This window comes from Coptis chinensis, chromosome 5, assembly GCF_015680905.1.
Source record: "Coptis chinensis isolate HL-2020 chromosome 5, ASM1568090v1, whole genome shotgun sequence".
Classification (NCBI taxonomy): Eukaryota; Viridiplantae; Streptophyta; class Magnoliopsida; order Ranunculales; family Ranunculaceae; genus Coptis; species Coptis chinensis.
The window spans coordinates 96160497-96174899 of NC_141460.1; the positions used below are offsets into that span (position 1 = coordinate 96160497).

Below are 14403 nucleotides of genomic sequence, written 5' to 3' on the forward strand. Positions count from 1 at the left end.
ATAAGTATTTTGATAAAAAAACATGTTAACGTCAGTAAGCAATTGACCAACCCATAACCATATCTAGCTTATCAGTAAGCTTCAATTAAGAGTTCAGTTTAACCCCCAAATGTCTTCCTTAACTACGTCAGGTCCTTCATGACTTAATTAGTTTATTTCAATGATATTTGCGAATATCTGGTATGTATATAGCTATGTTACATGGACACGCCATATTTCACAAATAATCCATGTCAGACACACACAAACACATTTTGTATGTAATATACCCTCAGTTTTTATATTTTGCCCGGTCGACACTTCAAATCCATGTCGAATAATGGACACACGTATTTGTGTCAATGTAACTTTAGGTATATAGCAAAGATTTATCCCGGTGAACGGATAAGAGTTTAGAAAGAGTCGATTGTTATTAAAGGAACCTAAAGCTCCTTCAGAAACAACGCCACTAATTAGATAAATCAACCACCCACTTGATGGGATAATTACAAAGAATAGTACATGTGCACATTATACCATATTGCATTGTTGCATTGACCCCTGACAAACCATATTACGGAGTAATTAAAAGTTCTATAAATACGTTCTAAACCATTGGTGTTACCTGGTAGTAAGTGGTTTTTCACCTCCAGTTGGAATCGAAACAAAAGCATTATATGCACTCATTATTGCATTGATCCCTTCCTTTCGATAGGGTTTCCAAAAGTTTTCTCGTTATTAGACTTAAAGAGGAAAACTGCTCTTTTTGGAGGAGGCTTTATACATAGAAATATTAATTGCAATTAAATTGGCTACTACAATGAATAAAAGTGAATCAAAACACTGAAAAGTCTGAGAAAACAAAGAATAAAAAAATAAATAATAATTAAAAAAAATGAGGTATTTAAATTAGAACATATAAAGAACGTATTATTAATAGTTAATGCATACTGATGCTATTAAGAAGAAGATAGAGAGCCATACCTTTTATTAGATTGAATTTCCATAGATGCAGAGATGAACCGGCGAGGTTCTGCAGACCTTTCAGCAATCAAAATGAGTAAAGCAGAGCTTGAGAAAGTCAGAGAACCATAAAAATTAAGAAGAGTGGAGCATGAATCCCTTTTCCCATTACTAATTGTGAAACTCAAAACATTAAGTCCAATTGCTCAATATTCGAATCAATTATTCCTATGGGAAGGTTTCTCCAGACTTGTACTATAATTATGTGGAAACTTTACAGAGGCATTAGAGCAAGATGGAATGGAATTGGAGATTTGTTTGGTCAACGGTATTTTGGAATATTTTATCGGTCATTATTACAGTTACCATGACTACAATAAAGTTACCAATGCATTCTGATGCACCTATAATGTTGAACATGAGCTAGTTGCTGAAGGGTGAAAATGCATATTGTATACTTACCAATGCATACTTGTATAAGTGCTACTATGCTTGGTGTGTGTAAACCCACTCATAATGCAATGAAACACCCAAATATAAATAATTAATGATATGAAACTACAATGTTTTTTAGCTCAAAATACTCGAACTTTAGGCAATAGCCAAATAGTTGGTACTACTAATATCATTTGAACACATTGTGTCATCTAACAGATTAAGACGTGTCTATTCAATAATCATCATGACTGTAAAGTATTTAATCTCGAATTTACAAAACTGTTGTAGTGGTAGGATTCGTGACTACGAAGATTGCTGGACGACGAACCGATGCAAGCGGCCATGACGGGATGAGGGAGTAGAGGATAGATGGGAATAAGGGGGCCGAAGTAGGACAAGCGGCGGAGTCGAGTGTACAGGATCAGGCTCGAGGTAGTGTAAGAAAGGGAAGGCGTGAAGCACCGGATGTAGGCCGCAGCTCTGCAAAAGTGGGCAGGCCGTACTGAAGCATGTGGGGACAGAGCGGTCAAAGTCCAATAGGAGACAACTTAACAGGAGGAAGAAGGTGGCATGACAGCTAGGCCGCGGAACCCTAAGAGACAGATGCGCTAAGATGGACCGAAGGATGAGAAGAGATCAACGGGTAGGAAAAGGAGAGGGGTAGTATAAAAAGAAACAGTGTAGAGAGGAAAGATGAAGAAAGGAAAGGAAAGACGAGGAGGTAAGGAGGAGGACATTGAAGGTTGGGGGTAGTATATAGAGTTCTTACAACTGTCAAACCCATTTCACATGAAAACTATAAACCCATTTCACATGATCAATAGGTATAGATCCAAATTGGACACGACCCATATCCTAATTTTTGTTACGTAACAGATTTCTGGATTATGTAAACTTTTTTTAGAGAAATATTCAGGGAATTAAAAAGATATCATAGAGATAATAACTAAACCCTGTAAAGTTTAGTACAACAGAAACCCAAAATATTTAAATCAACAAAAATTGTGGAAATTCTACTCGTATTGTACCCCCAATAAATCATATTAAATCAAAAGAAGGCCTATCTTGGCTATCTCTAAGTATTGAAATAGTTAACTGGTTCTGTTAGAACTGTACCTAAGTCCATAGACAAAAAAACAATAAAGCTATGCCCCCCATCCATCTCGCCTAAGGCAAATTACTGCAAATCGAAGCCTCCATCAACAGAAATGCCACTACGCCAATTAACATAGATGCAGAATTAATGGTTCCTTAGTCGGTCAAGTAGCAGTCTTAATAATGCATATCAAAAGCAGGATAGCCACAACAGCCCAAATCCAGTACACCAAATACCCTCCTTTCTTCTTCATAGCATTAGCAGAAATAAGCCTATTAGTACCACCACCGATGTACACTCTAGCATTGGCTACATTGAGTTCAATGTTATCCATTTGTTCACCTTGTGCATCAACCAAAGATCGCCATATCAAGGAAAACTTGTTGAACTTCGGTTAAACTCCTTTGAATCTCCTTAACTCTTCCCGCCTCTCCAAATTCTCTAAATCCATTCTCAGATGACCAAAGAAACACCTTAACTTGTCCATTCACGATACCAACTTATCAATCTCTTTCATCGGTTGCTACTTTACCAAGAGCATTATAATACCTCCTCTTCGCACCTTTATGTTTTGTAACAATCGGTTTCTCAATGCCTGAAAATCATTCATCATGTCTCTTAGTTTAATTCTTAGACCATTTGTGGTCGACATCCGTGGTCCTATCAACGGGACTACCTTCACTATAGTAATAATTTGTTTCTTCATTGTAAAATGTTTATGCCTTGGTTTGGAATTTGTTACTTAAGTAATCCCCTATATATTCCTGTCTTACATTCAACAGATGGGAAGGAAAGCAGAGACCATAATCCTCCAGGCCCACTTGAGCTCATTCGCCATTTGAAACCTTCGGAATAAGTCTAATTAATTTGATTAGGATGTTGGCGTTGAATATTATCAAAATCTTATGAGTGCAACATTCTCTGACAATGAACTGCCCCCTGATTTATGCTTTATATACTCTGACAAAACAGTTTAGGGACTGCAAAACACACATTTAATAATAAACAAAGTGCGAGAAAGAGAACGCGAGATTTTTTAACTCCATAACCGTGATCTATCATTAATCAGAAAATAGATGAAGTCGCACAAAAGTGGCCAAAATGCCGCCTAATTTATTTCTTCCTCTAGTTGAACCTAGAATACATTGAACCCTTTCCTCATTTATCTAATGCGTAAACTTGCGAAAACTTCACCCCTCTATTGAGTTATTTTGGCGCCACAAGGTAAAATCTCCCCGTGGACGATAACGGTCAAAGAACAAGATTTCAAAGTTTTTAATGAACCATTTCCAGCTCACTTTGGATGGAGACCTCAAGTCAACCCAACAATTTTTGAAAAGGAGGCAGTTGATACATGAAAGATGAATGAAAGGTAGAATATGCTAACTATGGAAGTGAGATGAAGTCCATTGATACTGGAAAGAACTCTGAAACTATGCGATGCGAACTTTATGCAATTAAGGCCAGATCTTTATCATGGAGAACTGCTAATGGAACTACTGCAGACGTCTGTCATTGGGTAGATGGTTTTCCCCTCAATATCAACCTGTATGTCTCTCCTATGCTCAGTCTTCGACCATAAAGATGAGACTTTGGTTCTTGATGAGATTGATGAGTTATTAGAGCTCATGAAGAAGACATGGTCAACACTACATTAGACTGGTTAAGAGATTCCAATCTTACTTTAATGATCTTCGCCTTGCAAAGGACAGTAACCATATTAGAATCCATTCGATCTTTTAACCCTCAAGGACTTTGGCACGTGGTGTCGATTTAAATCTCTTCGTTTAATTCTTGAAGATCAAGAAGTAGAGTGGAAATCACTTCCATCTCAAGACTTACAAAGATTGACTTCTTCAAAGAATTGAGTAAGGTTCTACCAAAAGCGCAAGACCAAGTTCTTCGCAATAGAATAGAATGCTAAAAAAAAAAAAAAAAAAAAAAAAACTATATTTTTAGGATGAATTAGATTGGGGAAATCAAAAATAAAATTTTAGATTTGAGGTTTTCTTTTAAACTGGATAGAAAGAAAAAAGACCATGGGGGTTGAGTACGGTAATAGGTTTTCGGTAGAATGTGTATAAGGTTTATTTAATTGTTATTTTTGTTTTTTTTTTTTACTTTGAGGAGTCAATAAAAAATTAAGAATAGATTAGAGAGATTTAAACAAACCTGGGGAGGTGTCACTAATTATTATTCCATCCAATTTTTTAGGAGCCAATCATATTGTTCATGGTGCAAAATAGAGCGATATGGTGAGGAGAAAGAATGTGCGCAAGCTTTTATATATATACATAGATTTGATATATCAACAGTAAATTTGTGTGATCTATCGAAAAATATCAATGTATACTAATGATATTGGGGATATTCTATTCACGGTATTAATTCAATTGATGATTTATCACTAAAAAGTTAAGCATAAAAAATGTATGCCATGGGTGATGAAAGTAGGATGTGATGCATTGATGCAACCAGCTAATTCCTTTTCCAGTGGAAAAAAAAGGCAATTCTATTAGAAAAAGGCTATTCATACGTTTTTGGTTTTCTTCGTAAACTCATTTCGAAATATCCTACTGGGCAGGAGAAGGTGGGTGGAACGTTGGCAAATGGGACAAAACGTGGTCGTTGGAGCTCAGGAAGTTACGGTGTGGGATTGGTAACTATGTTTCACTGGGCCTAAAAGGGTGCTTGTGAATGTCGCAGTAGCAATAACTTTGGTGGTGGTTGCTGGTGTCTATGCAGTCTATAGGTTCAAGTCTTCATCAAGCCAAGGTTGGGGAGATTCCTAGAAATATTATACCATGCATCTTTTGCTTTCATATCCAATTAAGTGTTTAACTCAAGATAAATTTGTAAGTTGTAATCTGAATGACTGCCCGACTTCAAACTACATTCCTCCTCGTCTTTCTCATGAAGATTTCTTACTGCATTACTTAGACCACCCTTCTTCATCTCTTGGTTCTCTTTAAGTAAAACAGCATTCAGTCATTCGCCCTCTTTCAATCTTTTCAATACTTCCTAAAGTGAAACTTCACCCTCAATATTTTCTTCCTGTAACCTCCAACTTACAGAAGTTCTTGTATTCCTTGTATGTGATTGATTATCGTTATCCATTCGCTTACTATTCGCTTTCTTCCTGGGAGCCATTATAATCCACTTCCCACTCCTCTTTCACACTTCTTTCACTCAAATTCAAAGAAACACTTCGGATTCTTGATCGAAGAAAAAGAAAAGCAAAGTTTTTCTTGTCTTCGATGCACAGACGGCGCCAATGTGATGTCTAAGAACACGTTCTTACTTATGCTCTAAGATCACACAACAAAATGAATGAAGGGAATATAATCAAAGAAGATGAAGTGAATACTTGTTCTATTAAAATGGTGATAACAGTTTACAATTTCTCTCTTTGTTCCTCTCTATTTCTCTCTCATCTTTTCTGATTTTTGGATAATGAGTGAATGAATCCCTTTTCTGATGCTCTTCCAGTCTTTATATAGTGTCCTGATTAGGCTTGAACCCAATCAATCTTTGACATGTGTCTCTTGCCTTTCTTTCTTGTTTCCCGCTTTCTACCTACAACACAATTTAAACACCCACGAGATTTATCGAGATATTGGCCTTGAGTTTTAAAATACCGAAACGAACATGTTTATAGGTATGATATTTGCCCACTATAATGTTGTTTTTTGAAAGTTATGTTCAATCATTGTCTAGAATGTACCGATCAAAAAAATTGTCTAGAATGTACTCAGCTCTGCTGTTTTAAACCACAAAGATTGAGCCTAATCCAAGACATAATTCCAAAATTGATTACCAAAAAACCTAATCTCGAATCAAATTTAACCTAGGTAGAGGAGGGGGAGAAAATTAAATAATAAAAGTAATAGTAAAATTTTGTAACTGTGAAGAAAATGTAGCTTTGAAACGGTCGCTTCAAGGGCACTGAACTCGCTCTCCAACGTCCAACCTCGGGAGTCGGGATACCAACTATTTCATGAACAATCAAAGAAAATGGTAATTTTGTTATTATAAATCATGTGTGTATAACTTTTGCCTCCTTCAAAACTAATTTGAGCTACCTTTTCAGTGGTAAATATCTCAATAGCAAAATTCCTAAAATTCTTGCCTTTAAAAGCTTAAATGCGTGGCTAATTTTGGTGAACCATGTTAATATAAACACTGTGCCTTGGCCACCAGCCTATATGGAGTCTTTTGTTATAACTTTTATCAAATTAAAATTTGACCTATTCAGCATTAAAACAAATAATAACCACAACCATTAGCATATAGTTTGCCTTGGTTAGGTGTTTCTGTGATACTCCCGAAGTACATCAGTTGTGGAATCTATAATAGGTGGTGTCTTGGTGCTCTACTAGTATACTATTTGCATAAAGCTGCTTGCCAGTACGTAATTAAGGATTCATAAATCATCAGTCAAGTTCAGTCAACTCAATGAAGGACAGCTCAGCATCCCCCCCTAACTCTAGAATCTATAATAAATTTTGTTAGTGTAACTGTTTTATGTTATTATCTTCTGTAATGATAACTAACAAAAGTCACTACTATATAAAGTGATATGTAATTAGAATCATCAAGAAATAAAATCATTCTTTGTTTAATTTCTATTTTGGTATCAGAGCAGTTTTCACCAAACGGTGTCGATCCACCATTAACGAATTCAAGTTCAATCCTACTTTCTTCCATTTAAACAATGGTAAGAACAAATCAGAATCAGTTACCTTCTTCTTCAACAAAATTTTCTTCAAGAATAAACATGAACTCAAACCCTAACTTACCAATTGATGATGGAAACATCAATATGAGTTATTCGATTAAGTTAAACAATGAAGATATCAATCCATCTACAGCTGTTGCTCCAATTCCAGCATCTCAAGATCAAGATCAAAATCAAAATACTTCTACAGCCAACGCTTCAAATCTGGCCTTTCAATCTCAAAGTCAAAATATTAATGTTCTTGCAGCTTCCGGTTTAATTCAAACGGATCAAAATCAAGTTCCTTCTGGTTTTAATATAATGGATTCAATCAAGTTCCTTATGGTCTTAATAGATTCAATCAAGTTCCATCTGGGTTTAATGGATTCACATCTGGTTTTAATGGATTCAATCAAGTTCCCTCTGGTTTTAATCGGTTCAATCAAGTTCCAACCTGGTTTTTCTTTACAATCAACTCAAAGGATCAGTCCACTCAATGAAGGTGTTCGTTTTGGTATTCAATCTCCAGCTGTTAATGTATCAAATCAGCATCAAGATCCTTTTATGCAGAATCAAGGATTCACGACCCAGAATCATGTGTTTAATTCTTCTGCTTTACCAATGGAAACACCACCATAGTCTCAATCTTATTCTTTTCACAATAATTCTAATATGGTGCCAATTAAGCTCAAGAAGGACAATTATCTAATGTGGAGGTCATTATTCTTATCTATTCTTAGAACTTATGATCTTTTTGGTCTGGTTGAAGGTACAGATCCTTGTCCATCTCAAGTTATTACAACTGGTAATGGAAACGTTATTAATCCTGCATATATATCATGGATCAAGCGTGATCAAATGCTTCTTATCTGGTTAAACGCAACACTAAGTGAAGATATGCTTCCTTATGTTGTGGGAATTCCAACTTCTAGACAGTTGTGGTTAACTTTGGAGAAAAGGTTCTCAACAGTTTCTCGAGCTCATGTAAGCCAACTTAAAACTAGGCTTCATAATCTTAAGAAAAGATCATTATCAATGAGTGAATACCTACAACAGATAAAGTTTATAACTAATAATCTAGCAGCTTCTAGAACCCCACTACCTGAAGAAGATATAATCTTTCATATCCTCAATGGTTTATCTGATGAATACAGACCATTTGCCACTTCCATTAGAACTCGTTCAAATAATGATCCTATTCTGTTAGATGAACTCTATAATCTTCTTCTTAGTGAAGAACTTACCATTGAAAGCAACAATGGTACTTTAAGTTCAGAAAATATGCATCAACCTTTTGCAGCCATGAGTTACTATAATCACAATTCCAGCAGAGGTGGTTATAGAAACAATAGAGGAAATGGAAGAAACAATTATAGAGGAAATGGAAGAGGATATTATGGTGGCAATAGCAGAGGAAGTTACAATAATTCTGGCAGAGGCAATAACAATTCAAATGGTTCAAGTTTCACTGGCTATAACAATAGTTCATCAAATGGATATAATAGCAATGCTTCTAGCTCTTCTTCTGGCAGTAGACCACAGGTGTCAGATCCGCAGTAAATTTGGACATGTGGCTCTTGACTACCACAATAGGATGAACCATAGCTATGTGGGTCGTATTCCACCTGCTAAGCTAGCAATGCTTGCCAGCTTCAATGACTCATGTGATCAGAATATTGTAGATCCTCCAAGTTCTTCTAACAACAATTCATGTGATCAAAATGATTCCTATTTGTATGCTGATACTGGTGCATCCAACCACATCACACCAGACCTCTCCAATATTTCTCTCTATACATATTACAAAGGCAAGGATAAAGTTATGGTGGGAAATGGTCAAGGTCTTTCAATTCAGAATATTGGTAATTCTTTATTTTAGACTTCCAATTCATCACATTCTTTTCACATAAATAATATTTTGCATGTTCCTAGAATAACCCACAATCTCTTAAGTGTTCACAAATTTGTTACTGATAACAATTGTGTACTCATTTTCTCTCCCCATTCATTTGTGGTTAAGGACATTGCATCGAGGAAGATGATTTTTCAAGGCCCAACTGAAAATAGTCTTTATCCACTTCATTTCACATCCAAGTCACTGCCTTCAAGTCATCATCCTGCATTCATTACAACCAAAGCATCATCTGCAACTTGGCATGCCCGACTTGAACATCCAGCTCATGCTACTCTTCAAAAACTCATTCAAAACAAATCTATTCAAGTAGTTTCACCATCTAAGTTTTCCTTTTGTGATGCTTGTGCTTTAGGCAAAAGTACAAAACTTCCTTTCAATAATTCCACTTGTAAATCAGTTGCTCCTTTGCAAATTTTATATGTTGATCTTTGGGGGCCTTCTCTTGTTTCATCAATGAAAAGTTATAAGTGTTTTGCTATAATAGTTGATGACTATAGTAGATACAGTTGGTTCTTTCCTTTATTTGTTAAGTCTGATTTCTATGCTATCTTTAAAGCTTTTAAGTCATTCATAGAAAATGCTTTCAATCTTAAAATCAAATGTTTAAGGTCTGATAATGGAGGTGAATTCTCCAGCACCATATTTGAAGTTCTCCTTCTTTCAAGTGGCATAAAATATCAATTCATCTGTCCACATACACCATAACAGAATGGTGTAGTGGAAAGAAAACATAGACACATACTTGATATGTCTAGAACTCTCATTGCCCAATCATGTATTCCTTCAAAATATTGGGTGGAAATATTCTCTACTTCAATATATCTCATAAATAGATTACCTTCCACCTCATTGCATCAGAAATCTCCATGGGAAAAACTACATAATCAAGTTCCAGCTTATACTATGCTCAAAACTTTTGGTTGTAGGTGCTTTCCCTGGCTCAAGCCTTATACCTCAAACAAACTTGAACTAAGATCAAAGTCATGCATATTCATAGGGTATTCTCTTAACCATAAAGGTTACAGATGCCTTGATCTCTCTACAGGCAGAGTCTACATTTCTAGACATGTTGTTTTCAATGAACTAGATTTTCCATTCAAACATCTCACTGATTCTAATGATTCCTCATCTTCTTTTGAATTTATTTCATCCTTCTACAAACCTATCTCTGAAACTATTAATAACTCTGACATTGTTACAATACCTATTTCACTAATATCTAATTCAGCTTCATCAGCATCTTCTCTTCCTGTTAATTCAAAACCAACCAATTCTCATCAAATGTCTACAAGAGCAAAACATGGAATTTTTAAACCAAAAGCTCTTGCTGTGAGTAAACACCCTTTTCCTCATGCTCTACATACTACTATTTCCCAAATACCACCTACTCCCACCTGCTTTACTGAAGCTGTGAAGAATTCTAAATGAAGAGATGCAATGGTTTCTGAATATAATGCTTTCATTAAGACAGGCACATATATGGATTTTGGTTCCACCTTCTCCAAATCAGAATCTCGTGGACAATAAGTGGGTTTTTAGGTTGAAACAAAAGGACGATGGTTCTATTGATAAACATAAAGCTAGGTTAGTTGCAAAAGGTTTTCATCAAATTGATCAGTGGAGTTGACTTTCACGAAACTTTTTGTCCTGTTGCTAAACCTACTACCATAAGGCTTATCGTCTCTCTTGTAGTCCAATATGATTGGGAAATAAGGCAATTAGATGTCTCTAATGCTTTTCTACATGGGCACTTAAAGGAGCAAGTTTTCATGACTCAACCAAATGGGTTTGTAGATCCCATGAAACCTCATCATATCTGTAAACTTTTGAAGTCTTTATATGGCTTGAAACAAGCTCCTTGAGCTTGGTACGAGGAGTTATAACAAGCATTGCGTAGTTTTGGATTTCATACTTCAGAAGCTGATCACTCTCTTTTTATCAAAAGAGAGAATTCTACTGTCACCTATGTGCTTGTATATGTTGATGACATATTGGTTACAGGAAGTTTTTGTCAAGTTTTAAGACAAGTCATAAATCAGCTCAGCTCAATGTTTGAAATGAAAGATTTGGGATCTCTTCACTATTTTCTGGGATTGGAAGCTCATAGAAGCTCATCTAGCATTTTTCTCTCACAAACAAAATATGCTTATGACTTACTAAAGAAATCAAACATGCTGGATGCCAAGCTGCAAATTGGATTCTCATACCAGCAAAATTCTTATTGATGCGACATCATATAGGTCTATTATAGGTGCACTACAATATCATATCTTACATGGACTAGGCCTGATATCTCTTTTGCTGTCAATCTCATCTGTCAATTCATGCATCAACCTAGATCTACACATATGGCAGCAGCAAAAAGGATTTTACGATATATAAAAGGTACTGTCTCTCATGGCATTTGGTATAAGAAAGGAAATTTACACATTCAAGCTTTCACGGATGCTGATTGGGCAGGTTGCCCAATGGATAGAAGAAGTATTACTGGGTTTTGTGTTTTTCTTGGCACAAATCTTTTATCATGGTCTGCCAAGAAGCAATATACAGTTGCAAGAAGTTCTACTGAAGTTGAATATCGTTCTCTGGCACACACAGCTGCAGAAATCTATTGGTTGTGCATCCTATTCAAAGATTTACATATTTCACTCTCTAAAGCTCCACTTCTAAATTGTGATAACATAAGTGCTATCTCCTTAGCTAAAAATCCAGTTTTACATGCCCGTACTAAACATGTCGAGATTGATTACCATTATGTCAGAGAGTTGGTTGTTAACCAAGTTCTGGAAATACAGTATTTGTGTACAAAAGATCAGATTGCATGCAGATCTGTTTACAAAGGGACTTTCTTCACAGAGATTCAATTACTTATTATCCAAGCTTTCAGTTCAATCCTCTCCCTTCAGCTTGAAGGGGGGAATTAAGGATTCAGAAATCATCAGTCAAGTCAATGAAGGACAAAGATCGACAACTAACTAACTCTAGAATCAGAACAAACTTTGTTAGTGTAACTGCTTTTATGTTATTATTTTCTGAATGATAACTAACAAAAGTCACTACTATATAAGTGATGATCAGTAATGGCAAAAGTCATTTTACACCCTCGAACTTGTCGTGTTTTACCACTTACCCCCCAAAACTTCACTTTAGGCAATTTTAACCCTGAACTTGTAAAACGTATCCAGCTCCATTTTTCCAGTTCATTTTCGCACCAAGAGTGATGTGGAATTATGTTTTCTTACGTGGAATTTCTAATTTTGCTACGTAAGAAAACGTAATTCCACGTCACTCTTTAGGTGTCAAAAATGAACTGGAAAAATGAAGTTGGATACATTTTACAAATTCAGGGTTAAAATTGCCTAAAGTGAAGTTAAGGGGTAAGTGGTAAAATGCGACAAGTTCAAAGGTGTAAAGTGCTTTTTGCCATCTGTAATTAGAATCATCAAGAAATGAAATTATTCTTTGTTCAATTTCTATTTCAGGTCACCCACCATTGGCAAGTTGTGCTCCTTAGCAATGGCGAATATCTCCAACAGTAAATTCTTAAGATTCTTGCCATTAAAGCAAAAAACATGGCTAATTTGGGCGACCATGTAAATGGTAAATATCTATAAAAAGTGAAATCCTAATTCCTAAGATTCTAGCATTTAAAGCATAAATTGCAAATTTGCAAATTTGCAATAATGGGTAAGTAGTATCATTTGGAGATATGGCAAAATTAAGGTTGGTAGTTATCAACATCTATATAAGCCTACACAGACGTAATGCTCATTAGAACAACAAGGATACACTAGCTCTCCAATTATCCAATTAACAAAGAGAGAATGGCTGGTTTCTCACTGCTTACTTTTTCTTTGGTCATTTTCTTTACCCTATTGTTGTCAATGGGCTTCTCAAGTGTGAGTTTCTACTTATATTGTGTTTTTCTTTCTCGCATTTCTGGTTGGATATATGAAGGGTTCAATAATTGCTTATTAAGAACAAAATTTAAAGAAAATATTGACATAAATTTGTAGAATTGCTGTAAATTCACTAACATTATAATATTTTACTATTTATTTTTGATGGTGATAAAAAAAAAAAAAAAACTATATTTTACTATTCCACTGTAAAAACAACTATATTTTGTCTTGTGATTCCAATATACTCTACTAGATATTTCAATTCCCTTACTTAGATCAGTATTTTGGTAAAGTTGCATATCCACATATACGCAACGAAGCTAGCGTTTCCCCAATTACTAACCATTCGTAGATTCTATTGCCTTATTATTAATTTTATTTTGTTCTTTATCTAAATCTAATTATATTTTTGTTTTTTGTGAAATGTTCAGGCTGGAGGAGAAGGATCTCTCACTACACCAGCACGTATGTGACCCATTACCCTGCAAACTCTCATAATTTCAGTAAAAGTAAGCTAGCTACATGATAAATTCCGTGTATGGATCCGGATAATACACAAGTCGTGCATGATCCGCGGGGAATTTACTTAATAATCCTAGTGAAGTTTTTCTCAACAATTTGATTTACTTACAATGTAGATATATGTAGCCTACGTGAAATGTGGTACATATACATTATTAGGATAATTTCCATTCCTCGAGCTATATCCAACCTCGTAAATGTAAGATCATAATCATGCCGAATTGGTTTTGTGGTGGTCTAATACTTTGATATATTACTTTCAGAATGTGCGGGGGCATGTGAGTATCGATGTTCTGCCACATTGCACAAGAAACCATGTGTGATCTACTGCAACCAGTGCTGCAACACATGTCTATGTGTCCCCTCTGGTACATACGGGAATAAGGAGGAATGTCCATGCTACAACAATTGGAAGACTAGGGAAGGAGGGCCAAAGTGCCCTTGAAGAAGCCAATCGTCCAAGAACAATTTTATGTACCAATTAATTAGGTTCATTTCTATAGGGATTTTGAGTTCGAAATTTGTGTGATCTATCGAAAAATATCAATGTATACTAATGATATTGGAGATATTCTATTCACGGTATCAATTCAATTGATGATTTATCACTAAAAAGTTAAGCATAAAAAATGTATGCCATGGGTGATGACAGTAGGATATGATGCATTGATGCAACCAGCTAATTCCTTTTCCAGTGGAAAAAAAGGCAATTCTATTAGAAAAAGGCAATTCATACGTTTTTGGTTTTCTTCGTAAACTCATTTTGAAATATTAACTGCCCATAAAAATGATATAAGTGGTAGGTTTCCAATTTTGCATCGAACTTTCTAATTCTTACCATAAAATGAAGAGTTGAGGTGGATGATTCATT

General features: G+C 35.4%; 1 non-coding gene and 1 pseudogene across 1 annotated transcript; one reads left to right on the forward strand and one right to left on the reverse strand.

The window, feature by feature from the left end:
• Positions 1-2639: 2639 nt before the first annotated feature.
• Positions 2640-5626, reverse strand: LOC147500531 (syntaxin-112 pseudogene; annotated as a pseudogene).
• A 2662-nt stretch (positions 5627-8288) lies between these two features.
• LOC147500532 (small nucleolar RNA Z247) lies at positions 8289-8431 on the forward strand. The gene has a single exon (XR_015197264.1). It is a non-coding gene; the product is annotated as a small nucleolar RNA Z247 (small nucleolar RNA).
• The last annotated feature ends 5972 nt before the right edge of the window (positions 8432-14403 follow it).